We start from the raw sequence: 25268 nt of genomic DNA, 5'->3' as shown, positions 1-25268 counted from the left end.
CAGCCAGCACTGCAGCAGGTAATCCAGGCCCCACAGGAGGCTTCCCAATAGCTGATCTGAATCTCCCAGCCAGGCCCACCCTGATGTTCTGACTGCTTCCACCACAGAACAGGTCTTAGCAGACTTGGGGTTGGTGAGGGTGGGGCTGGATCTCCCTTTTTTTTTTTTTTTTTTTTAAGATTTTATTTATTTATTTGAGAGAGAGAATGAGAGACAGAGAGCACAAGAGGGAAGAGGGTCAGAGGGAGAAGCAGACCCCCCGCTGAGCAGGGAGCCCGATGTGGGACTCGATCCCGGGACTCCAGGATCATGACCTGAGCCGAAGGCAGTCGCTTAACCAACTGAGCCACCCAGGCGCCCCTGGATCTCCCTTTAAACTTAGGCTAGAGGCTCCCCCAAGCTGCCATCTCCAGGGAATTCAGGGCTCCTATCTCCCACCTACAGCAGGTGTGTGTGGGGGGGGGGGCAGGGCAGTATGGTAGTTCAGAACAAGGACTCTGGATCCCAGTGTTCCAAGTTCAAAGACTGTCCACCAGGTACGAGCTATGGGACCTTGGGCAAGTTACTTAACCTTTCTAAGCCTCGGTTTTCTGATATGGAAGATAAGAATGATAATAATAGGGCTGCTAGGTGATTAAATGAATATCTACCTATAAAGCTAGAAGAGTGCATGGAACATGGTAAATGCTATGTAAGTGTTTGTTAAATAAAAGTAGGGTTCCAACTAGCCATGGAAGGGTCCCCCTGGTAGGGTACAGTGCGAGTGACAAAGCAAACCCCAGTTCCAAACAGACAACTGAAGACACACAAGGAAATGGGAGCAGGTAGCTGAGACCTCATACCTCGGGAAGCCCCTTGTGGCAAGGACCCACTCCTCCTCTCCCCACAGCCTCCAAAGCCAGAGGACCCCAGTTCCTGATCCTAATACCCCCTACCCTAATCCCCAAGCCACTTCCCCTCCCCTCCCTCCAACTGTTAACTCTTTCTATGCAGCCAGAATCCAGGCCCTGCTTCTCCTAGTTGCTGTGTGACCCTGGGCAAGTCACTTAGCCTTTCTGAGCCTCATTTCCTCATCTCTACGGGGGATCATCCTCCCCTAGAGAGTCCATCCTAGAGATTAACCAATGACTGAAAACATGCCAAAGATGTGTTCACAGGGGGGTGGACATGCTAGCGTCCTACAGGCCTGATGGGTGTACTGTTTGAGCACTGGAATGGGCAAGGGGCCTGCCATTAAAAAAGCAGATCCCCTTTGAAAGTTTCCCCAACCAGCCCCTAATACTGCTTGGGTTGCAAGCCAAGCTCCCTATCCTTTAAACCACCACACTATGACATTAAAATCTATTTGCTTGGCGGGGAGGCAGGGGCCTTGTGTCAGGCCTCTCTTCACCAAGTTACTGCACAGGGAGCCCTGAAGCCATACTGGGGAGAGGGGAGGGAGGAGTAGGAGGGACCACAAGTGAGGGAGGGAAGGGAGGGCCCTTTGGAGGAGAGCCAGGCAGAGTGGAGAAGACCCCAGGGTTGAGAAGGGCAAAGGCGAAAAGGGACACGCCTCCAGGGCTCCCCCTCACCCCATCTCTAACTGAGCAATCACCTGGCCTGGCCTTCCACCCCTAAGAAGTAAGAGGAGCCTGCGGCAGCAAGTTAGGATAGACGATTACCCGCCGTTAATTAATTAAAATAAACAGCAAATTAAATACAGCAAAATTAAAATAGCACAGGAAATTAATTCTCTACCAGCCCCACCTCACAGGTGAGATGCTTAAAGGGCCCCTTGCAGCTAGGATCCAGGGTACGGGGCGGGGGGGGGGGGTTGTCACCAGAACCTGCCTTATACCACAACTCCTGGCGACCCCAAATATCAATGGCAGAACCCACAGGCATTTACCTGCCTCCACCACCCTGAGATGGGCCTCCTGGCTCCTCAGCCCCAGGGGATTCCAAGCCCTGGGCCACATTCCTGAATTCCAGCCCTGCTCCTCCCTTAGTGGGCAGGAAGGGTCCTGACACCCCTTGGGCCAGGGATTGGGCACTGTGCCCTCCTGGGCACATGGCCCACATCTATCACTGCGCGGGTCAGGGCAGGAGGGAAGAGGGACCTTGGCCTTCTCTTCTAGGTTACCTCTGGGACTCGGAGTCAGATCCTGGCAAAAATGCCTCTTTTCCATGCTAAGCTCCTGGCCCCTCACTCAGAGGGCCCCAAATCTGTCTGGGGAATCCCTCGATTTGCTCCTTTCTTTCGCTCAGAATGCTCAGGAAGAAAGCGCTGCTGAGGCGCAGAAAATGCCCTACAAAGCTGACTAGGCCAACCCCTGAGACGGGATACCAGAAATCCCCTCCAGTACAAGACTGATCACCTCATCACACAGATGGGGAAACTGAGTCCAAGGAGGGAAAGGCATTTGTTTGAGGTCACCCAATGGCTTAGCAGCAGAGCCTGGAGCAGAGTCTCTCATGGGCCCATTCCACGTCACCACCACAAATGAACCCCATGCTGACCACCCCGCAGCCTGGCCACCAAGGCCTCTCCTCCATAATCCCACCCCAAGACTCCCCAGTCTTATGTCTCACACAAGGATTAGACTCCTTGGCCTGCCCTCGGGCTGTTATCCACATGGTGCCCTCAACCTGAAGCTCCTCCCTCCACCTCTGCCTGCCCAAGTTCAACCAGCCTCTTCAGGGTCTGGCTCAACGCCAGTTCCTCCACGAGCCACCCAGACCCTGCCAGGTGCTGCCTCATCCTCCTGTAATCTTCCAGGGTGCTTTGCCTTCACCCCCATGCTCAGCCCTCCCCCGTCTCCTGTGGTTATCAGGTGTGTGAACTACCCAGAGCCGCGGGCCACCTCACCTCTGGGCCCCAGCCCCTGGCATGGTACTAGGTACTAGCACGCAGTAGGTGCTCACGAAATCGCCTCCTCATTCGGTGTCCCCCACGCCCTACTGCTACGGACAACAGTGGCTATCACTGACTGGGCATTTCCTACCAGCCCGGCTCCTGTACTGTCCCATCCTCACCTGATGGGCCCAGCTTAGAGGTTGCGGGACCTTCCTGAGGTCACAGCTCTAGAACTGGGATGTCACCGGTCCTTGCTCTTCAAGGAGTCTACTCTTCCATCCCACTTGCCTTTTCTAGATCAGACCACCATCATCTCCCATCTGGACTCCTCAAGCCTCCCAACTAGCCTCCCTGCCTCTAGTCTCTCCCCACCTTGTCTTGTCCCTAAAGACTTCCCATGAGTCCTTGTGGCCCACTAGACAAAATCCAAACCTGTGAGCAAGGCATCTAAAGTCTGGGACATCTGGCCTCTACGCTGCTTCTCCTCTAGGCTCAACACCGCCCCGTGTTCCTGCCATACCATACCTTGATTTACTTCCAGGCTTTGCATATGCTGTTCCCTCTGTCTGGAACACCTCCCCTCTCTTTTTCCTCCTGTGAGTTCCTACACATCCCTCAACGTACAAGATCAAGGGTTACCTTAAAATTTCATCAGGTGAGATCAGCAACAAACAAACTGGTCACAAAACTGAGAGCTCTATGAGGGAAGGACCGCTGTCACCAGTGCCCCCAATGCTTAACCAATAATCAGGGCTCAATCAGCACTGCTGACTGAATGCTCCGTGTGCAATTGTTGGCTAAACCGGGCAATGACAGAAGAATACAAGGCCACAGTGTCCAGGGCTGGAGGTGGAGGGGAAGGGACGGAGGCCAGGAAGGCCAAGGCCATAGTGGGGAACAGTGACAAACACTGTCAGGGGCTGCTCTGCAGCAGAGCTACAGTCTTGGCAGAGGGAGTGTTTGTGAGAGACGGAGGAAGGAGAGCGACGGTGTGAGGGAGGCTCTGAAAGTGTGTGCGCGCACGCTCACATGTGAGAAGGCGGTGAGGGTGTGTGTCGGGGAGTGTGTGTGTGTCACGTTTGTGAATGAGTCTGTGCGAGAGGAGGTGAGGATGTAAAGGAGCGCACGCATGGGCGCTTGTGGGGGTCCGTGTGAGAGGGCGAGGGTGCGGGGGAAGGGGAGCCTCTGTGCCGTGTTGGTGGCTCTGTGGGAGAAAAGGTGGCGGTGTGTGTCATGAGGGTTGTGGGTGTAGGTGCTGGAGCTCGTGCATGTGTGCTCGGGCTGGAGGGCGCGGAGTGCCGGAGAAAGCCAACGGGCAAGAAGGGGACACCTGAGGGGGGGGGGGCGAGTGAGAAACTCTGCGTGGGGGGGGGGGGGTGGAAGCCTGGGCAGGGGGAGACGGCGTGCCTGTGTGTGTCCAACGGGCGGGCAGGGTAAGAGATGGCGCGGCTCTACTGAGGGTGTGGCTGCCACGGCCTCGGCCACGGGCCCTGTGCCAGAGGTGGGGGCTGGCCCCGGGCCCAGGGTGGGGGGCTCCGACCGAGAGATTCCTCAGAGATCCCCCCCCCCCCCCCCCCCCCCCCCCCCCCCCCCGGAGCCACAGGCGCCAGATTACCATGTCCCCGGGCAAGGAGGTCGAGGAGGCCCAGATGTGCGTGCTCCCTACATCTGTCCACAGCAAAACCTCTGGGCATTTATCTGTCTTTGTCTGTGGCCGGGGGTGCACGCCTGTGCTTGTGTGCGCACCGCCGGCCGTGTGTCCCTGCCTGTCTTTGTCTCCGCGTGTGCGGCTGGTGGTCTACGCCTGGCCGCGTGACTGTGTCTGGGTTCATGTGTGTCTAAGTTTATCTGTGTCTACGGGGCACTGTGCGTCCTTGCTCTGTGCCTGTTGAAGTAGGGCTGCCAGCATCCCCCGGGACTGCCTTTTTGTCGCCGTGGGTCTGTGTGGCCTTGGTGTGAGGGAATGTTGTGCTTTTGAGGCTGTGGGTCTAGATCTAAGTGTGTGTGTTTTCTTGTGTCTCTGTATGTGAGACTCTGCTGTGTGTTGTATCGTGGAAATGTTTATCTGTGCCTGTGGGATGTGCGTTCGTGAGACCAAGGATATGTGTGTCTCTGTGCGTGTGTGTGTGTGTGTGTGTGTTGGGTGTGAGGGGTTTGTCACAGACTGGTGAGCAAGTTAATCTCAGACTCCGTGACACGTGGAATAAAATCACGCTCCCATAATGGGATCATTCGTCTTCCTGTCCAAGGAGAGAACCAACTCTTCACCCTCCGCCCTGGGGGAGCCAGTGGGGCCAGGGCCAGGCTCGGCCCCCATCCAGGCCCCCTCTGGCTTCAGCACCCCACCCCCACCTCTCCTCAGCCGCACCAGGCCCATTCTGCCTCCAGAGTGCCCTGGTGCCCACTGCGGGCTGGGCTGGGCTGGGCTGGACTCCAGGACATGTGACTGAGAGCCTTAGAGGCCTGTCCTGGGCCCCCCAGCCCCACCCACTACCAAGGAGAGCCCTGCCCCAAATGGGAGGGGGGAAATGCAGGAAGGAATCTTTGGGCCCCTCCTCCTCCCGGAGGGGAGGGATGAGCTGTAGGCCCGGCCGGGATTTTCCATCTCTCAGCAACAAGATTCCTGGTGAGCAGGCTGCGGGGTTTGGCAGGGCGCCTGCTGGAGACCCGCCCTCACCCGCCAGGACGCCTGGGTCCCCAGGGCCAGGCAGCAGTGGGTTCCCTGGGGAGCCAGGAGGGCCCCCAGAACTCCAGTTTATTGCTGCCCAAGGCTGTGGGAAAGCCAGACACTTCCAGGCTCCCCCACCAACCAAAGATGGCTCTCCAAGCCCCTAGGCAAACCACTCCCCATCCTCTGGCCTCCCCCTCGCCACAGCCTTTGCTTCAGAAGGCCGTCACAGGACAGCCACCCAGCACCACCCACTCCCCACCTGAACCTCAGCACACGCCCAGCCTGGGTTCTAGACCTCACCTCTGGGTTTGAGGGCTCCCAAGGCCAGGGCTGCGCTTCTCATCTCAGACTGGGGCTTCTGAGGACAGGGCCATGTGTCCTGCAGCTGCAAAATCCCTCTCGGTCTTAATGCTCCTTCCTGATTGAGTGGACAGGCACCAAGAGAGGATTTCAAACTCAAGGCTGGGGAAACTGAGGCACTGAAGCCCTCTGCCCTACCTGCCACTATAAATCAGAGGCCAAATCCATTAGTATGGACACACAAGGTCTTAATCCTGCCCAACAGCAGGGTTGGCTGCAACTCTTTCTTCCCTATTGGGGGTATGGTTTCAGGAGGGGCTGAGCATCAGTTGGAGGGTAAAAGGAATGGGAAGGTGGAATCCCCCAACCCCCAGCCTTGGATGTACAGCTGGAGAGCAGGTTTGGTAAGAGATTAAGGTCGAGGAGGAGGAGAACTGAGTTGCTCCAAGATTTATGAGCCTAATTCTTCTCTCTTAAATTTCCCTCCAAGCCCCCAGCCCCAGCCTGGTCCCTCCAGGGTCATGCTGTGGCCCCAGGCCAATGTCAGGGCCCTAACCCATCCATCAGCTGTTGCCAGGGAGTTTCCACCCCAATGGGTTCCAAAGGGAGGGGCTCAACTGACACTAGGGACCCAGATTGATGGGGAGGGGGCATGGCCCTAAAGAGGCCGCCAACAGCCCCCCACACCCTCCTAGGAGCTGGGGGCTCACCAACTCCAGGGAGGAAGCTAAGGCTGGTGGGTGGGGCCCAGGAGGAGGCAGCCTCCCAGCCAAGACACCACACCCAGCCCCGCCCTTTCAAGAGGCCAGGAGACCTAGGATCCCACGGGGGCCTCCAGCTCACAGGGTGTGTGACCTGGGGCGGTTGCTGCTCCTCTCCAGGCCTCAGCCTCCCCACCGCATGATGCAGGAAGTGGCTCACACATCCCAGGTGTCCCCTCTTCAGCTCAGCTCCCTCACCGCTTAGCCCTGCCCTCTCTCCAGTCCAGAATCTGGGCCACATGGGGTGAGACTGGGGCAGCTACCTGGGGGAGTCCCCGAAGCCACCCAAGTCGGAGCTGATGAGCTTATGGTGATTACCCCTCCACCACACATCCATTTTCCAAAAGAGCAAAACTGAGGCCCTAAAAGAGGGTCTGAGTCTGGACCAAGACCTGAGTTTTACTGGTAGGGTGGTTAAGGGCATGTTCTCTGGGACAGAAAAACCTGAATTAAAATTCCAGCTGCACCAGAAACCTCGTTAAGTCCCTTGCCTTCTCTCAGCCTCAGTTTCTGCATCTGTAGAATGGGTAACAGGGCCTCCCTCCAGTAACTGGTTGAGTTGAAAGGAGAAAATGCACGTAAGCGTCTGGTGCAGCGGATCAAATGCTTGAACGATGGTAACTATCAGGATCGTGGTAGCACTAACATAAACCCAAGCAGCCTCGGGGGAGGGGAGGAGGGGTCCCAACCTGGCTGGAGAATGAGCCATCCTCCAGCCAGATTGGGACCCCCAGGGCCTCAGCTCAGGAGGGCCAGCCAAATTCCTCGAAACCCCCAGCTGTCTCCCCTATTTGTTAAAGGCCTCTCATTAGTGAGCTTGGGCACCTGCCCCTCCACACGTAATAAACCTCATTAGTATCTTAGCCCCAAGCTCTGTGCCCAGAGTCTATGTGTGTGCACACGCATGAGGGTGGGGGGCTGCAACAGGCCAGCGGCCAGGAGACGGCATCCTCGCCAACCACACCCCCTGCCTGTCATCAGCAGGGCCCGTCACCACCCAGCTTGTCACCTGCCTGCCTCGCACCCGCACCACCTGTCACCCACCCAGCTCGTCACCCACCCAGCCCATCACCTGCACCACCTGTCACCCACCCGGCCTGTCACCGAAGCCGCCTGACAGGCATCTGGGTGGGGGACAGGAGATGGGGAGGAAAAGACCACAGGGGTGTGGAGCTGGGGGCCCCAGAGACCCTGTAGGACCCCCACTTCAGCTCGGCATCCTGCAGCATCGCCATGGCAACCTCTCAGCCGCAACCACTTTCCCAAACATCCCCCGCCCACCCTCCCCCCTCCCCCCCAGGCCCTGCTCTTAGCTGAGCCGAGGCTGAGAAGAGCCTGAGTGACAGCAGAATGGGGCAGGAAGGAGGGGTTCATCAGCTGGCTGGCCTTGGCCATCCTTCCCTCTCTGGACTCGGTGACTCCATCTGCAAAATGGAGGAGCCAGAATGGGTGAGGCCCCGATAGAGCGGGCCAGCCCTCCCCGGCCTGGATTGGCTGAGCCAGCTACCAGCTAACCTGTGAGGGCCAGGGGGTGGGACAAAAGGACAGGCCTTTCTGGGTTCTTCCACACTCCGCTGCCCCGGCCCTGGCCCAGAGAGGCTGGGCCTCTGGCCCAAGCTCACACAGCAAAAGAGGAGGAGCAGGCTGGAAGGGAGAGGGGCTCTGCCACAGGACTGGCAGCTGCAGGCGCCACACTGGGCGACCCAAGGTGACCGGGGGCTGCGCTGGCCGCCACCTCCGAGCTGCATTATTTATAATACCCAGAGCTGGGAGCTGAGCACCAGCTGTGGCGCTGCCCCTCCAGGGGGCACATGCCACAGTGGCATGGAGAAGACAAGGTGCCTCCTCAGGGAAGGCCCCTGGGGTCCTTGGCGCCCTCCACAGCTGGCTGGGGCAGGGGCTCCATCCTTCCCCTCCCTGCCCCCTCTCCCCTCCACTCCTCCAGGCAGGCGGCGATAGGATTACTTCTGCATGACTGCCCGCTCCACGGGGTTCCAGAGACCCTCCTGCCTGCAGCAATCTTTAAAATTCCTCCAGCCCAACCTCGCTCCCTTTCTCCCTGCAGTGAATGCTCCAGCGTCTACCGCAGCGTGCCCGTCACTGCCACCACCAAGCAGGCTGGGGGCCAGGTCCCTGGCACCTACGGGCAAAGGTGGACCAGTCCTCACAGCGTATGTAGCCCGATGCCCCTTGGAACCCTGAGGCCCCGGCCCATCCCCTCCGGCCCCCAGTGCTGGTCTAGCCCCACAGAGCACGGCTCAAGCTGGGGTCAGGCGTGCCAGCGGCGCCAAGGCGGATGGGCACACACGTGCGAACACACCTGATGGGTCCTGGCATGCTTGTCCATGTCCTCTGCTGCCAGAACCCAGCTGCCCCCACCTCCGCTCTGACCCCCGCTCTGCCTCACCAATCCCTGCTACCCCTGGGGTGGGCAGACAGCTGGGCCAGGCCAGAGTCTGTGGCTCCCCAGGGCAAAGAAGCAGGCAGGAGATCGATCCACTGAATTTTTTAAGGCTCTAATGGAGCCGGCATCCCAGGACCTGGGGCTTGGGATGCAGGTGGTATGTTGGGGACCCCTCCCTCGGTATTGCAGTTGCTGCCTCTTTCAGGTCTTGGGGATAGGGGGAAACTTTCTTTGAGCCTTTCCCCAGCAAGAAGAGGCATGAGGGGCCTCTGGGAAAGAGATGGGATGTGGGGGGCTGTGAGCAATACCCAGAGCCCCCCCCCCCAATCTCCCCAGCCCTAATGCAGGCAGAAGCAGCTCAGCCTCTAAATCACTCCCCTCACGCTGCCCTCTGAGGCGGATTCTGTGCATCTGTAATTAGGGGGTGGAACAGATGGTGGAGATTCCGTTTAAAATCATGCATCTAGTAAAGTAACCTTCACTGTCGGAACTGACTCCCAGGGAGACCAAGCCCCGAAGCCCAGATGGGGGGGGGAGTGGGGAGCATGTCAAGCGAACACCTCACCCATCTCTCTCCCTGAAGCCCAGACCCAATGCCCCTCTCAGGTAAGCCAAGGGTGGGGGGGCAGGTTGGCAAGCACCTGAGAATGTGCAGGCTGGGGGTAAAGCCCCCCACCCCCCCAACATACATGCCACGGCAGGGCTGGGTACTCAGAGTTCTTGGCTGAGAGACCAGGGCGACCAGGTGCCAAGAGCCCCCAAAGAGGCCCCAAACCCCCAAAGCCCAGGCCAGGGTGCCCAGAGCACAGGGTCTTGGGTGGGGCAGCTTTGAACCAGATGTACAGTCTCACTGTCCAGGAATGAAAGGCCTGGGGCAGCGAAGGGGGCGGAGACGCCTCCCCAGGCAGAGGAGGCTCTGGGAAGTGGGGGAGGACTGGACAGCAGGGAAGGAGAGGGAGCACATAAGAGCGAGCAAGTGTGTGTGCAAGGCTGGCTGAGGCTGGCTGGGAGGGTGTCTGGGGGAGGGGGACCCCGAGAAGAGGTGGGGGGGAGCTGTGATGGAGAGTGCTGTGGGGGGAGGTGTGCTGGTAGGTGTGGGGCTGGGAATGAGAGCTGCAGAGGAACTGAGCTGGGCTATGTGGCAGGGTGAGGCAGGGGGCCCAGGGGGGCAGGGCAGAGCTGCTTGTGAGCTCCTGAGGGGTGAATGGGCACAGGGTTGTCACTGAGGCTGGTTGTCACTGTGTGCTTGGCGAGGTGTGGGGCTGTCCCTGGGCCCTTAGATGGCCAAGGAAAGGACTGGAGCTGGGGCTTGCTGGGGACATACAGAGGACAGCCTGTTGAAGTGCTGGGTCTGTGGGGGGGCGTGCATGTGCACACCTGGGAAAGTACGAGAAGCTGGGGGGACGTTATCTGTTTAGAAGTATACCAGAACTGAAGCTATGTCTGTGTTCGAGGTTAATGGTGGGGCTGAAGAGGGTCTTCTTGTTTGAGCGGGTGTTGAGTGGGCAGTGTGCGTATGTGTGATGGCGGGGGAGGCTGTGTGTCTGGAAAGGTGTAGGGGCTGGTGTGTTTGGGGTGGTGCTGGGCTGCAGCTGGGGGAAACGCTGGGGCTGTAGGCAGAGTCTATGTGTGTGTGTCCGGTGAGGTGTTCGTGCTCTGAGAGCTTGAGTATATGGAAGGTATTAGGGCTGCTCTAGGGTCCTGGGTGTGTCCATGGAGGTGCTGGGTTGAAGAGGGAGTTGATATGTATGTGTGTGTATGTGTGTGTGTGTGTGTGTGTTGAGTGTATGCTGGGGATCATAAAATCTGGGTTTGGGTTCGTTACCAGGGCTGTAACGATGTGTCTGGGTGGGAAGGTGTATGGTGGTTGTGTGTTTGCGGGCACGCTGGGGCTATGTGTGTATATGGGGCAGCTGGGTGTCAGAAGGGCGGACGTATGGGGAAGTGTCGGGGCTGTGTGTTTGTAGACGGAGCAGTTGTGTGTTTGGGGTGTTGGAGCTGTGGGTATAGGCGGAGCAGCTGTATATTCAGGTGTTAGGGGCCACACTTGGGTCCCTGTGCTCGGACACGTGATGGGGCTCAGGGTGAGGGGAGGTGCCCCTGGAGATGATGGCACAGAGTCCTAGCCTTTGCTCAGGGGCTGCCTGCTAGAACCCCTCTTCTGGGGGGGGTGCCTGCCCACCCCCAGACCCTGTGTGTGGGTGTGGAGAACGGGGGGGATTCGTCCATCTGTCTCAGCCCGTGCCCAGGCCAGAGGAGCAGAGCCGCCTCCTCGCTCCCTGGGGGGCAGCAGCGGATCTCAACCCACCCATCTGCCTTCAGATGGTTGAGGCAGGAGCCTCCACAAAGCTGCCTGGAGGGCATCACTGTGTTTGAAGAGGCACAGGCTGGGGGGTGGGGGGAACTGCACAGCAAACAGTCCTCATGGAGGCTCCTTTGAAAACCACTGACGCCAGGAGAGAGGAAGAGGGAGGACAGGGGCGGGTATGTCTGTCCTTGTGCGTCTGTGTGGGTCAGTGCCCAACTGTGAGCCTCCGAGCCCCTTCGCATGTGTTCATGCTGACGGCCTCTGTTCAAGCAGCGTCCTGGCCTTGGAAAACAGCCCTCCAACCCTGGCTGCGAGCTCACAGCCTCACCCAGGAGCTACCACCCCTCACACACGCACACTGCCTACACCCACACACACACCCCCACCTTCACATCTGCCTAACACTGCACCCTCACACACACACACACACACACACACACACACACACACGCAGCTCACCGCCAGGGCCCTGTACCCTGGTGTATATACCCCCACTACACCTGTGACATACACACCCGTCCGCACGTCCATGCCCGGCCAGGAGCTAGCACACGTACACCCACACACTCCACGCACCTTGGCTCTCCCTGTCCCACCCACACCCCACCTCACACGCGATCATCTCTTTCTCACGCACGCCGTAACAGACACTCGCCACGTTGCACCTGTACGTGCGTGCACGTGTCCGTAGGTGCACACGCTCACCCTCACAAACTCTCAAATGGCTCTTCCACATCACTCAAGCCACCCGCCAGCTCCCTAGGAAGGCTCCCACTGGCTGACAGGGCCCCCACCAGCTGGGAAGGAGCAGGAGGACATACCACCCCTACCCAGACACCTGGGAACACTGATCTTCACCTCCAGAAAGAGCCCTCCCCCTGCTCTGGTGTGACTGCCACTGTATGTGTGAACGTGTGATTGTGTGTGCATGTGTGTCAGCAGGTCCTGAGACCCCATGACGAAGCATGTGTGTCACCACCTTTAGGGATAAGGAAGCATAGGTATGCGTTCCCCAGTTACACTTGTGAGATGTGGGATGAGTGTGAGGGTGGAGACTCACGTCATAAAGTGTGTGTGTATGTGTGTGTGAAGGTCTGTGCGGACAGGTATGAATACGGGAGTGCATTTACACAAGGAGACACCCAGTGAGTGGTGAGTGTGATGTTTTCTGACACAAGAGATATGTCCATCTTGGAGTAGGGGTCAGGGCTGGGAAAACTGCTCTAGTAACTCCCTCTGCAACAAAAAGAGCAGGGAGGAGGGGTCTCTGCGTGCTTCTCCCTCTCTTGTTCTCTCTCTTTCTCTCTGACCTCTTTAGCAGCTGGAAACTGAGCCGGGGGTGGAAGGAATGGAGACTTGGCTGGCCCAGGGGTTTGGGGAGGGAAGCAGGAGAAAACACCTTCCAGATTCTCATCAAATCCCTGTTTGTGGTCTGTAGTCTCAAGCCTCTCTGCCTCTCCTCTCTCTCTTTCTCTGTCTGGGTTTCCCCTTTCTTTATCTCTTCCTGTCTCTCACCCTCTCCCCGAGTCTCTCCTCCTCCTATCTCAGTCACCTTGTCTCCCCTCTGGGATCTCCGTGTCTCCATGTCTCAGTCTCTCTGTCTGTTTCTCTCTCCCCAGGCCCTTCCATTTTTCTGACTCCTCCTCTCTCTGCCAGCACCTCTGTCTGTCCGTCTCTCCCTGTCCTGGTCCATCTGTCCGTCTCTCTCCGTCTGCCTGTGCGTGGGTGTCTCTGTCCATCTGTTCCACCACCCATCTGTCTGGTTGTCTGTGTTAGTCCTTCTAAGGGTGCCCACTCGCTCCCCAAGGTACCCTCCCCCAGGTCAGCAAAGGCCTCTCCTGGCTCAGGGGGGTGGGGAGGGGATGCAGAGCTGCAGCTTCTGGAAGCTTCGGTAGCAGCTGGGCTGAGCTGGGAGTTCGGGGCCAGCCAGCTGCAGAAGCAGCCCCTCCTCTGGGCTCCCAGGCCAAGGACCCCAGAGCAGAAAGAGGAGAGAAAGCAGGGCCTCACTGAAGCTGAGTTTGTGCATGTGTAGGTAAGGGGGGAGGCCGGGGGCCTCACTTCACCAGTGCCCCCTCCCCCCCAAAGCTAGGCCCTGCAGGAGACGGATCTTCGGTGGCCACCTTCCTTATCCCCTAGCCAATGGCAGAGATGCTGGGATCCAGGAGGGAGGGGCTGGGGGGGGGTGCCAGGCCTTGGGAGGAGGGGCTAAGAGCTCCTGGTTTCTTGTCAGCTGGGTGGGAGGGGGGTCCTTCTCTCCTCCCTTCCAGGCAGTCCCTGGGGATGGCTCTAGTTCTGGTTCTAGCTCTAGGCATATGGAGCTCCCACAGGGGCCATTCCCGCCTCCCAGCTTCTCCAGAGCCTCTGACCCATAGGGATATAGGGGGGATATAGGAGTATCTCCCCCCCCCAAGTGGAGGTTGGTTCTGGACATGTGGGGACCTTGATCCTGTCTAGGCACTCGCCATCCTGAGAGGCCCCAGGTAGCCCACCCAGCATTGCCAGACCAGCACCTTATTCTCTCTCACATACACACGCACACGCACATACGCGCGCAGAGTGTACCCTAGAGTTCATGGCCTGCCACCCCCACTCTCCCACCCAGCAACTCAGAGGACTCAAGAAGGAGCCGACCCCAGAGACACGCGCCCTACCCTGCACTGGTGGCAGCCTCCAAGAATACCTCTAGCACCCAACCAGCAGCTAGAGGTGACATCCCTCAGTACCCTCCCAGTCTGCTCTGTGCCCCTATTCCCTCTCCAAGAACAGTCCAAATCCCACAGTCCCACAACAGATGGGGAAACTGAGGAAGGGATGGGAGGGCACAGTTATTCCTCCTGAGACCCTGGCGTGGAATCACAGAGAAAGAAAGGGAAGCTGACCTACCAAGAGCAAAGTCCATATTGGCTGCTCCCTCCACACAGCCCGACCGCTGGGCCAGGGCCAGAGGCTGGCTCCCTCCCTCTAGAGCTCTCCTTGCCCCCGGCTGGGCCCCCTCCCTCTCTGAGCTTCTGAGCAGTCCTCCCTGCCCTCTCCCTCCCAGCCCTGGCTCTCTCATCCTCAGCTCTTGGAAGCCTGACTCACTGTTTCCCCTCCTCTCCCCACTCCCTCCCTCTCTCTCCCGCCAGCGGCGCCTCCCCCTCCCCTGGGTTGGGGGGGGGGCTCTGGCCACAAGGGTGCCTGCCTGCTCCTCTCTCTGGGGCTCCGGCCCCCCTCTGCACCCAGGAGGCCCCCTGCAGCTGTCCTTATTCTCTAACTACAGACTGCTAGAGTGCGAGGAACCTGGGTCCCAGGCCTGGCATGGCCAAGTATCTGTGACCCTGGGCAAATGGCTCCCTTCTCTAGACTTGGTTTACTCCTGTCAAACGATGGGTGAGGGGGTCCAACTGGATGATGCCCCTGGCATCTCTTGGACCCTAACATTCCCCGCCTTTAAAATCCCAGGTGCCCCTTGGCACGGAGCACAAGCAACCTGTGGGGCACTGTTCCTGCCTCAGGCCCTGGGCCCAGGTCCGGAGGAGACTCTGTTCTGTTCCCGGACATCTGGAGAAGGCAGAGGGAGACGCTGCCCTGGGGCAGGACCATTAGTCAAGTGACCCCCCGGCACACCCCTGTCTCCCCATTCTCCCTCCTCCTGTGGGAGTCTTTCCCTCTCTATTCCACCTGTCCTCCTCCCTCGTGCCAGAGACATTTCCTTGTCCCTCCTCCAAAAACAATGCCTGCTCATTCCGGGCTGTGCGGTAGGGAATGGCACACGCCTAGGCCTTCTTGGTCCCCTGGGCCCCACCTCCAGGGGCTGTGATCCTGGCTCTTCCCCTTGACTGTTTGCTTTCTCACTCCCTCATCCCTGGCTTCTGCCACCATCTTTCCTTCTCTCCACCTGGCACGTGGCTGTCTGGGTCTCTCTCCCGTCGCCTCGCCTCGGTCCCCTAGCTCTCTCCCTGGGGGGGCCCATCTGCTGGCATTAGCAACAATGTTATCCTTGCTCCCTCCCGCATTCCCCATCCCCGCTTCCCCTCTCTTCCGAGCTGTCCCAAGAGACCCAGGAGACCCAGAGACAGAGCTGGGCTCCATCCCGTAATAGTGAGTCTGCTTGACCTCACTCAGCCAGACCAGAAGTGTCTGGGCATCTGGTATGAAGGCACGCGGCACCCCCTGGTCGTGGGTGACCGGCAGGAGACACAGAGCTCTGTATTCCACAAACAAACAAACAAACAAAAAAAGTTGGCCTCGGGGTGGGACATAGGGGGTTTGAAGGGAAATGAGGGAGATCAGGTTAGCCTGGAGAAAGCCCCTAGCCAATGGGAAACAGAAGCAAGTAGAGGGAGTGGCTCAAAGTCAATGCTCCAGACTGATCTGAGAACCAGCAATGCCCCTCTAGGGTTCTGCCTGTCCAGAGCAGCAGCCCCCCCCGCCCCCCCCCCCCCCCCCCCCCCCAGTTTCCAGCCAGGGACACTTGGCCCCTCAAGTCTGGAGCACAGCCGCAACCTCAGGTGGAGATCCCATCCCTTAATCTCCAGTAGGGTCCAAGTCCAACCTCCCAACAGTATACCTCCACTTAGCTCAACAGGGGGTCCAGCAGCTTCCCTGCCAAGACCTAAGCAGGTGGAATGGGGTTAACAGAGCCCCCCAACTCCCAAGCCCCCTCACCAACGTCCCGGTCAAGGTCTGGGAAGCAATGTGAAATAACCCTGGAACGCGCATACCCCCAAACTGAGAAGCTACACTATCCATCCACAGCATCTGGGGGTGCTGGGGCTCCCTGCCCCCCGACCCTGTTCCAGACCCCCCAGCCCAGCAACCGTAATAAACAGCAAGCTCTTTTTCTTTATGACACCAAATTTCTCCAAGCCCAACAGCTCCTTCCATCACTACCTCAGCCATAGATCACATTAAAAACTCACAGAGGGCAACTTAAACACATCACATTTGTTTCTCTCTATATTATTTCAAAAGTAACGGCATTAAAAATGGATTTTACTACAGAAAATAAATATCAGCACGTGGGCCGGGAGCCCAGGCAGGAGGAGGGAGCCCACCAGGAGAACGTCCCCGAGGGCTTGGGCACAGCTTCGGAACTGACCAAGGAGGTGGCTGAGGCCAGACAACACCCCGGGGCCTAGGGGGGATGTGTGGGGAGGGGATAATACCTGCCCACCCAGGCACCTGCCCCAGTGCCAGACCAAGAGGGACAAGAATCACTGGTCTGGACTGGTGCCCACTGGTCCCCCTAAGCTCACACCCTCACTGATCTGTGCAACCTCTGAAGGGAGGGAGCTCTGGGGCAAGAAGTTCACCAGTCTCTGGGGGTTATTCCAACTATTGACACAGCAGGAGAAAAAAAATGAATTCAACTTACTATCCAGTTTGATTTTCCATTGCTATAAAAATAAATATACATCTGCTCCAAGGAGGGAGATGGCAAGCGGCATGCACATGCCACCTGGGGGGTCCCCCCACAGCTCACCACCACAACCCAGCCTGCCCCCCCTCCAAGCCAGGGGTGCGGGGGATGGACACACTGGTAATCTTTCACTTAAAAGCCCCAGCTCACACAGCTATACACACACACACACACACACACACACACACACACACGGGGCCACACGGAACAGGAACAAGCCAACAATAGAAACACCCCAAATACTCCTGGCAGGACTCTGCCCAGGCCCGGGCACATGCCCCCGCCCCGCCAGCAGCAGCAGCGGACAAAATGTGGCCACCCTGACCCGGAGGCAAAGCTTGTCCTCACACCCTGAGCTCTGCCCAGGGAGCTGGGGCCAAGTCCCGCCTGACACCAACTGGTCCGGCGGGAAACGCCTGCCCAGCCAGACAGGCACAGGCCCCCCAAGGGTCCCTCCTTGTGCTCAGGGACCAGGCTGGTGCAGCCTGGCCCTGCCTCCCAGGGTGACGCCTGGGCCCAAATTCAGCTGGCCCTGCCAGTCAGGCGCTGGTGCAGAACCGAGGGCACCAGGCTCAGCCCCTCCCAGCCCGGCCCCAGGGCCCCCAAGCTAGGAGGGAGGGGGGACTCCCCACCCCTCCACATCTGGCCCTGGCCCCCAGGGTCTGCGGTAGAGAATTCCCGCCCCCGCTTCTCTCTCTCTCTCTCCCTCCTCCCGCTCTGTGCCCGCTGCCCGCCTCAGGGACAGCCCCAGCTCCCGCCTCCGGCCAGCAAGGCCCACATCCTTCCTCCCTCAGCTGGCCCCTTCGCCTGGCAGGAGGCTGGGGGGGTCAGGCTGCTAGGGAACCCCTCCAGCTCCCATTAGTCCTCATCCCCAGCCCCCAAACTCTGGGTCGCTGTCCCTTTTCCTGTAGAACAGGAAACAAGGTTATTTCCTAGACTCAGAGCCAGCCCCCTGCCCCTCTGGCTCTGCCCGGGGACCAGGACCCAGCAGGAGAAGGCGCCCTTAGCCAAAAGGCACAGGGATTCAGCAATTCACCCCCAGCTCCCGGCCCAGGGGGCTGACAGCTGTCACTCAGCACCCCACCCCCTGGGGAAGAGGGGACCCGATTCAATCAGAGCCCCAGAGGAAACGCATTGATAGGCGATTATTTATTTATTTATGCAAAAGTGAGCCGACTTTGTTCGCCAGGTAACCGGGCACGCGGCCCAACCCCTCCGGCCCTGGCCACCCCCAAATCCCTCCTCCGCCCCACACCCCCTCCGGGTCATTAGGTCCCCGCCCCTCAACTCCCAGAGCACCAGCGGAACCTTGGGATTTGGGGGTTGGAGGGGAGGGGCTCCTCCCTCCGCAGTCTCCCCCTTTCCCAGCGCCGTTCCTAAAATCCAGCCTTGTTCTCCGCTCCCACGGTCCCCCCTTCGTTCTCCCCCCCCCCACATTCTCAGCAAGCTGGAGAGCAAATTGCAGTTTTAAATCCAAAGACCGAGGGAGGAGGAAGGAGGAGGGGGCGCGCGGCAGCGCTGGGCGCGCACCTCGCCCCCGAGCCGGGGGAGCTGCGGGGCGGCCAGGAAACCCGAGAACCCCCCCTCCCCGCCCCCCCTTCTCGTCCACCTCCCCCTCCCCCTTCCCGGCGCTGCCTGCCAGGCTTCGAGCCGAGCCCAGCCGAGCCGCGGGCCCCGGTGGAAACAAAGACCGATCGCACCGCGGGCACCGCAGCCACCGGGTCCCGCGGACCGGACCGGGGCGCGCGGAGGGGGCGCGGGCCCCCCCCCCCGGTGCGCTGCACAAAAGAGCCCGGCCGGCCGGTCCCCAGCGGGGTCTAGGGCTCGGGAGGAGGCGCCACTCACCGGAGTGCTGGGCTGCCGGCTCCGTGGGTCCGAGCCAGGCGAGGGGCTTTGGGGGGCGTCAGTCTTCCGGCGGCGGCAGCGACGCGGGCGCCCGGCTGCTGGGGAGAGGAGTCGTGGAGGAGCCCTGAGCCGCCCGCCGTTGCTGACAGCATGGCTCGCGTCTCGGCTCACATTCTCCGCCGCTAACTCCGCTGGACACGGCCCCCCGCTCCCGCGGCGCCCCCCCCCCACCTTGATCACTCCTTCGCTCTCTGCGCCCCCCTCGCTCCCCCCGCCGCGCACACACTCTCACAGCCCTGGACACCCCCGCCCCCACCCCCCCATTGCAAACCTGGGAGGGAACGCGCCCCGCGTAGTCCTCCTCCTGCTCCTCCTCCTCCGCCCTCCTCCCTCCCGCTCTCCGGCTGTCTGTCTGTCTCTCTGACTGTCTCTATCTCTCGCTCTCTCTGCCTTTCTCTGCTTTCCGAGCTGGGTGGGAAAAGGAAATGAGGACAGAAAGCAGACGCTGGCTTTGGGTGGTGGTAGCTGGATTCCCTCTCTCCCTCCCTCCTCCTCCCCTCCCTCCTCCTGCCTTCTGCTCTCTCCGCTGCGAGCGGGGCTGAGCGCAGCCTGGCGGGTGGCTCGCTCTGCCCGCCCGCCCGCCCGCCCGCCTGTCTGTCTGTCTGGTCTGCCTCGCTCGCTCCCTCCCTCCGTCTCTCGCCCTCGCCCTGCCTGCCTGCCTCTCTCCGTCTCCGCCGCCGCCGCCGCTGCCTCTGCGAGCTCGCCTTACCTTCGCCGCTCACCATCCGGAACCCCAGGGGGGAGCGCGCGCGCGGCACGCCGGGACTTGTAGTCCCCACCCCGGCCGCTCGGCGTGCTGGGCGGGCGGGGCCGAGCCGGCTGCCCCGACGGCGCGGCCGGGAGCCCGCGGGGACTGCGCGCGGGCCCCTCGTGGGGGAGGGGGGCGCGTCCTCCGTTTACCAAGGGTGCCGGTTCTCCCGAAGGACTAGGGATGTTTCTCTCGTTCCTTGTTCCCTGCGGGGGGCTCTGGCTTGAGCGGAGGTTGCGGGTGGGAGCGAAGGGGCGGGGTCTGAGAATGGAATGAGTCGAATAGGGAATCAAGGGATTAGCCAAAGGGCCTGCGACTTTCTGGGGCGCCCCAATTAAAGGATAGATGAAGAAGAGAGAGGGGAAGACCGGCTTTCTGAGTCTGGGGACGTTCTCCCTTTCTGAAAAGGTTTCTTATCGAGCAAAGCACGACGTTTTTGACGCGAGGGTTGCTCCAGAAACCTCAAAGCCCCACCACCGCTTCCTCCTCATTCAGGGACCCCCGTCCCAAGCTCTGACCGCTGGGTTTAGCCCCTGCAACTCCTAGTTTTCCTAGAAGTCCAAGGGTGGCCAGGGCACAGAAGTCCTGGATAATCCACAAATAGCACCCCTCCCCCTTCCTGAATTCGACTGAGCATTTTGGTTGTGTCAGGAAGCAAGATTCAACAGTTCAGAGTTCCTGCTGCGGCCAAGGGGCTGGGCTCAGCACTTTCACCTACCTCCTCTTCAGGTCACATCTGTTATCCAGCCCCTAGCTCCAGGCCCCCTGCCTGGCCTATCCCCACAGATGGGAATGTGCCCTGCCTGGGCCTCCTTACCAAGGGGGAAGTAGCTGGACAGCCCACTGGTCCTACCCCACTGCCTAACCTCTGGGCCATGGCAGGAGGTTGTGACTCCCAGGTCTCTGTCTGACCTTCACTCCCAGCATCTGTGTGTCCTCCCTTGGTACTTTAATTCAACAGATGTTAACTGAGATATGTAGAGCTCACAGGGGACACTGAGAATAATGCAGGATCACTGTCCTGTCCTCAGTAGCTACCAGCATCAGCCCTGACTGGTACTCTGCTAGTCTCCCATTTCATCTGTGTGTCTGACATTCCTTAGCCATGTTTCTGCTGACTTTGTCTGTCTTGCCCCATGTCTGAAGCTCCTCCGCAAGTGCCTTTGTTCTTGGGCCACCTGTTTTTGAGTCCTCCTTCGGCCCTGCAGGGTGATGGCCAGAGTGTGACAAAGGCAGGTGGTGACATTTCTCCAACTACAACTCCCTGTCACCACCTTCCCTACACCTCTCCCCCTCCCAAGCACCTCCTTTAGGACAGTCTGAAACCCCCAAAGGGCAAAAGAAGAGGGTTCTGGGGGGCACCCTCTATTGGCCCTTTGATGGGGGCAGGGCTAGGAGGGCAGCAGCAATGAGAGAGAGTGAGGGTTCTAAACAGTCTAAACAGTACACCTATTTATCTGGCATCAAGGGGCTGGCACGGCCAGCTGGAGAGGCCCCCATTTGGGAGCAGCTTCTCTTTGCAGGCAGACCTTGGGTTCAAAGATTTATTCATTGAATGGGAAGTATTCTAAGGTCAGATATTAATGAAAGCAGCGGTTTAAGTTGTTAGGGGCCTTTTTGGGTCCGAAGCCTGAGTCTAAAGTTATCGCAAATACATGAGGCTTTGGCATCTTGATCTAGCTGGTACCCCGTGGGAGAGACTTTAGCATTGGGAGGGTGGAAGAGGCTCAGGTTCCCCTTTCTTTTACCTAGTCTGAATCAAGTTTTGGGAGAAAGTTGGGTGTTTTAGGGGAGATGGGAAGCCCCAGGTAGATTGAGACGAAGAGCAATTTGGGAAAGGCATGAGAGGGGAGAGGTTTAGTGATGAGGTGCAGAGGGCAAGATCAGCTGGCTGGGCCATGGCTCCTTGAGTGAGAGAGTAATAGACGTTAGGTTGTGTTTTCCAAGCATGCACCTTCCATCCAGGCTGTTTCAGCTGCCCCCTTCCCAGAGAGGGTGGGTATTATTAGCCCCTAAGGTATTGAGCATCACTGGAAACCAAGCATTCCCGAGTTTTCCAGTCGTTTGGAGGCTGGTCTTTCTCTTGGAGCTTCTCTAAATTATGTTGGGGGGGGGGGGTCTTCCCAGACAAACTCAAGCTGATTCTTCCCGTGGGCTGCTGCCGCCACCTAGTGTCAACTCTCCATGTCTGCGCCAGTAGCCGCAGTCTAAAAGGGGGCTACCCAGTCCTCAGAAACAGTGTCAGGGTCACCACAGGCTGGGCAGGGTAGCTGTACGCTCCCCCAGAAGGCAGGCCTGAAGGAGAGGACCCAGGTTCTGGAAGAGCCTGCATCATCCTTTCTGGGCTCAGCTCACTCTAGCCACTTTTGTTTCAATGCAGCAGACGAGGGTATACCTAGACCCTAGGAAGTAGAGGTGGGAGTCTAGGGATAAAATTGTGGGACTATAGGGTTTGGAGGCCCTGTGGAATAGGAGCCAGACAGGCCCAGTTCTGATTGTGCATCAACTCTCGTATCCTTCACCTCTCCAAGTCTCAGTTCCCATATGTGTAAAATAGAGGAGTAATTCCCTCCTTGTTTTACAGGCAGGGCCGTGGAGATTTACTGAGCACAAGGATATGAAAGCACTTTGAAAACTGGCAAGGGCAAGTTGAGGGATTGAGTCGTGATGATAATAATGACAATAACTGGGGTGCCTGGGTGGCTCAGTAGTTAAGCGTCTGCCTTCGGCTCAGGTCATGGTCCCAGGGCCCTGGGATCGAGCCCCGCATCGAGCCCCGCATCGGGCTCCCTGCTCTGCGGGAAGCCTGCTTCCCCATCTCCCACTCCCCCTGTTTGTGTTCCCTCTTTCGCTGTGTCTCTCTCTCTGTCAAATAAATAAATAAAATCTTTAAAAAAAAATAATGACAATAACTGAGAGGTCAGAGCAGCTTGGAACCAGGCCCTTAGGGCTCACGTAAAGGGCAGAGTGAAATGAGCCTTGGGTGGGCATGGGCACTGCCTTCCCCGAATACAGAAGTTCTAGGGTTAGCCCCACTCTTGGAGCTCACCTCAGGGGAGGTGTGGTTTGCTTGAGAGTGGTTCAGCCCAGCCCACAGAAGGAGAAACTGAGGCTGAGAGAGGTTGAGGGACTCTTCTAAGCCTCTGAGCTACAGATCCAGGATCAAGAGACCCATTGGACTGGAGCCATTATGGCCTTGGTCTTCCCCTCTTCAGGATGGGAACAGCTCAGAGCTGGGGCCCAAGAGACCGTGGAAGCAGGAAGCCCCTCCTCATTGTGGTACAGTGGGATCTAAGGCCCCCAGGCCCCCATTATCCCTCCTCCTGGGCTAGCCCCTCCTCCTCGCAAGTCCTCCCACATTCCTCCAGGCAACAGGAAACCCCAGCTGCAGCCCAGACTTCAAACAGCTCCTCCCTCTGGGCAGGGGGTGTGGGAGGAGAGGCCAGAGGCCAGAGGGCAAAGGTCAGCTTTGTTCCTGTTGGAGGTGGTGAAGGACGGGGGTGGGAGGGGGGATGGGGACACAGAAGGGGGCAGGGTAGGGCCCTTGACAGCCACACAGTGTATGTGTGAGTGTGTGAGTGTGAGTGAGTGTGTGTGCGTGTGTGTGTGTGTGTGAGAATTCCTAGGTCTGTCAGGGTATGGTATGTGTGGTTCTCACTGTCAGCCTGTGTCTGGAGGTAATTGTATGTCCTTGGTTTCCCTTGGGCTCCTGCATCTGTGTGTGTATCAGTATGGATTTGTGGTCTGTGGGTGCTCAGCCTGGGATCCCACTGACATGTCTGTAGATGACATCACATGTGTCGATATGTATGGTTCACAGACCTGCTCAAAGCTATGGACCCTCCTATTAGTGTGACCTGGTGTGGCTCTTTGCATCAAGAGGGGTATCCCTGTCCTGCCTCTTCCCCTTCCATCCTAGCTCTGCCTTGGTCACCAGAGGGTTCCTTCTGAAAAGTGAATCTGACTTTGTTACTCCCCTGCTCAAAATCCTGTGGCTTCCCATTGTCCAGGGCTTAGAATCCTAGCCCAAATGCTTGGCAGACATGACCCATGCCTACCTGGTTGTCTTCATCTTTAGCCACAAACGCCCCTCAAATTTTACACTCCAGTCACGCCTACCTCATTATAACTCCTTGCACATCCCATTTCCTGCCTCTGAGCTCACTTAATTCTGTCAAGTCTAGAATGTCCTTCTCTTTCTTCTCTACCAAGCAAACTTTTACTCCCTTTGCAAGTCTCTGGTGAAGCAACACCTCCACTGAGAAGCCTTCCAGACTTCCCCCTGTCCAACTGAGTTAGGACCCGACCCTGTTCTCCCACACACCCTTTATCGTCATTTTCAGCCTGTGCCTGTCCTATTCACCTCACTACCATTAAACTGTGAGCTCTCTGAGAGCAGGAACTGTGCCTTATCTCCCATCCTGTGGTGGGAAGTTCCTAAAGGGGGACCTAGTCTTCCCATCCCGAAAGTTTCCTAGAGTTCTGGGTGTAGTACCCAGAATGGACACTAGAGGGAGTATGGACATCACTCACTGCAGGACCGTCCAGAGGGGAGAGAGAGAGAGAGAGAGAGAGAGAGTGTCTGTGTGTGTGTGTGTGTGTGTGTGTGTGTAAAATGGGGGAGAGCACTACTGGAGTGTGTGTGTGTGTGTGTGTGTGTGTGTGTGTGTGTGTGTGTGTGTGTAAAATGGGGGAGAGAACTACTGGAGTGGATAGTAGGCCCATCCAGCTCAGTACCGAAACAATAGGATCCAGGATAGACACCCCCAATAAGTCCTGGCCAGGATCCAGGATAGACACCGCCAATAAGTCCTGGCCACCCCCCAGATTTCTTCTGTGACTTTTCTCTACAACTCAGGAGCCATACCCCTTGGATTTTCGACCCTTCTGCTTTTTGCCTCTAATCCCCCAACCTTCTTCTTCCATGCCTCATCTGCACCCTCACTCCTCCCATACATAATTATTTGCACTTGCCTGACTTGGCCTTGCTCTACCATATTTCTGAGCCTTTGCACATGCTGTTCCCTCCATGGGAGATGATCTCGCCCTCCGGCTGCTTCATAAGGCAGACTTTTCTTTCATGTCCTCCAAGAAATCTCCCTTGGCCTCCAGACTGACTTTGCCCCTAAGTGTTGTAATCATTTACTGTTCTGCCTCCTGGTCAGGACTAGCCTACAGGAGACATCAGTAAATGTGTGAAAATTACTAAATGACTTGGTTCTTTTATGAATATAATCCTCGGGCATATATGGGGCTACTCCAGACCCCTATCTACACCATGCCCTCCCTGAACTTGACTCTGGGTTAGTATTATACGTTCCCATGCTGCTCCATCAAATAAGGGAATATGACACAGTGGGATGCATGAGACTTTGAAGTCCAAGGGCTCAAATCCTGACTCTACCAACCAGCTGTGTGACCTTGGGCAAATGTTGTAGCCTCTCGGAGTCTTCATTTCCTCTTTTGAAAAATGGGAATAATCACACTGCCGCACAGCCTCGTGGTGAGGATCAAATTAGATGATGCATGTGAAACACCCAACGTTAGTCAATTAGGTGTCCTCCTCCCCCACCATGAACTTGGAAATAAAATTGCCCTCTGAGTCTTAAGCCAGTAAAATCTACACAGCATCACAGAGGAGAAGAGCCAGGTGGGGGAGTGAATGAGGCGAGAGATGGTTTTGTAAACGACTGAAGAGTTTTGTGAACGGTGGAAACCGCAATCAAGGTGACCCGCCTGTAATCTCAGGGAGGCAGGGCCAGGATGTGATTGAAATTGAGAAAACAGAGGCCTAATCAATTGCATTGTGCTCTATCAGAAGGGAACAGAAGGATGCACAGAAAAGGGGGTGCAAGGGAGAATTCGCTCGGCTGCACCAGAGGGAGGGTAGGAAACCAGTAGATACAGGGATTCCAGGCTCAGGTGGCTCTGGTC

At 58.1% G+C, this 25268-nt stretch overlaps 1 protein-coding gene across 7 annotated transcripts in view; it reads right to left on the bottom strand.

Moving 5' to 3' along the window:
* The window catches only part of AHDC1 (AT-hook DNA binding motif containing 1), a 64528-nt gene extending 45209 nt beyond the window's left edge, over positions 1-19319 (bottom strand). For 3 of the 7 annotated variants that reach the window (XM_032390284.1, XM_032390265.1, XM_032390321.1), the window contains exons 1-2: positions 18858-19160; positions 18527-18621 (exon numbers count right to left, since the gene is read on the bottom strand). The gene's annotated coding sequence lies outside the window, so the exon portion shown is untranslated. Of the gene's footprint in view, positions 1-5807; positions 5926-18526; positions 18625-18857; positions 19161-19295 lie in introns of those variants that run through there. The other 4 variants (XM_032390292.1, XM_032390302.1, XM_032390310.1 and 1 more) reach the window with 4 other exon arrangements.
* Positions 19320-25268: the final 5949 nt, after the last annotated feature.

Source organism: Phoca vitulina, unplaced genomic scaffold, assembly GCF_004348235.1.
Source record: "Phoca vitulina isolate PV1807 unplaced genomic scaffold, GSC_HSeal_1.0 scaffold2, whole genome shotgun sequence".
Classification (NCBI taxonomy): Eukaryota; Metazoa; Chordata; class Mammalia; order Carnivora; family Phocidae; genus Phoca; species Phoca vitulina.
Note: the sequence above shows the minus strand (reverse complement) of the source record. Positions and strands in the feature narration are given on the sequence as shown.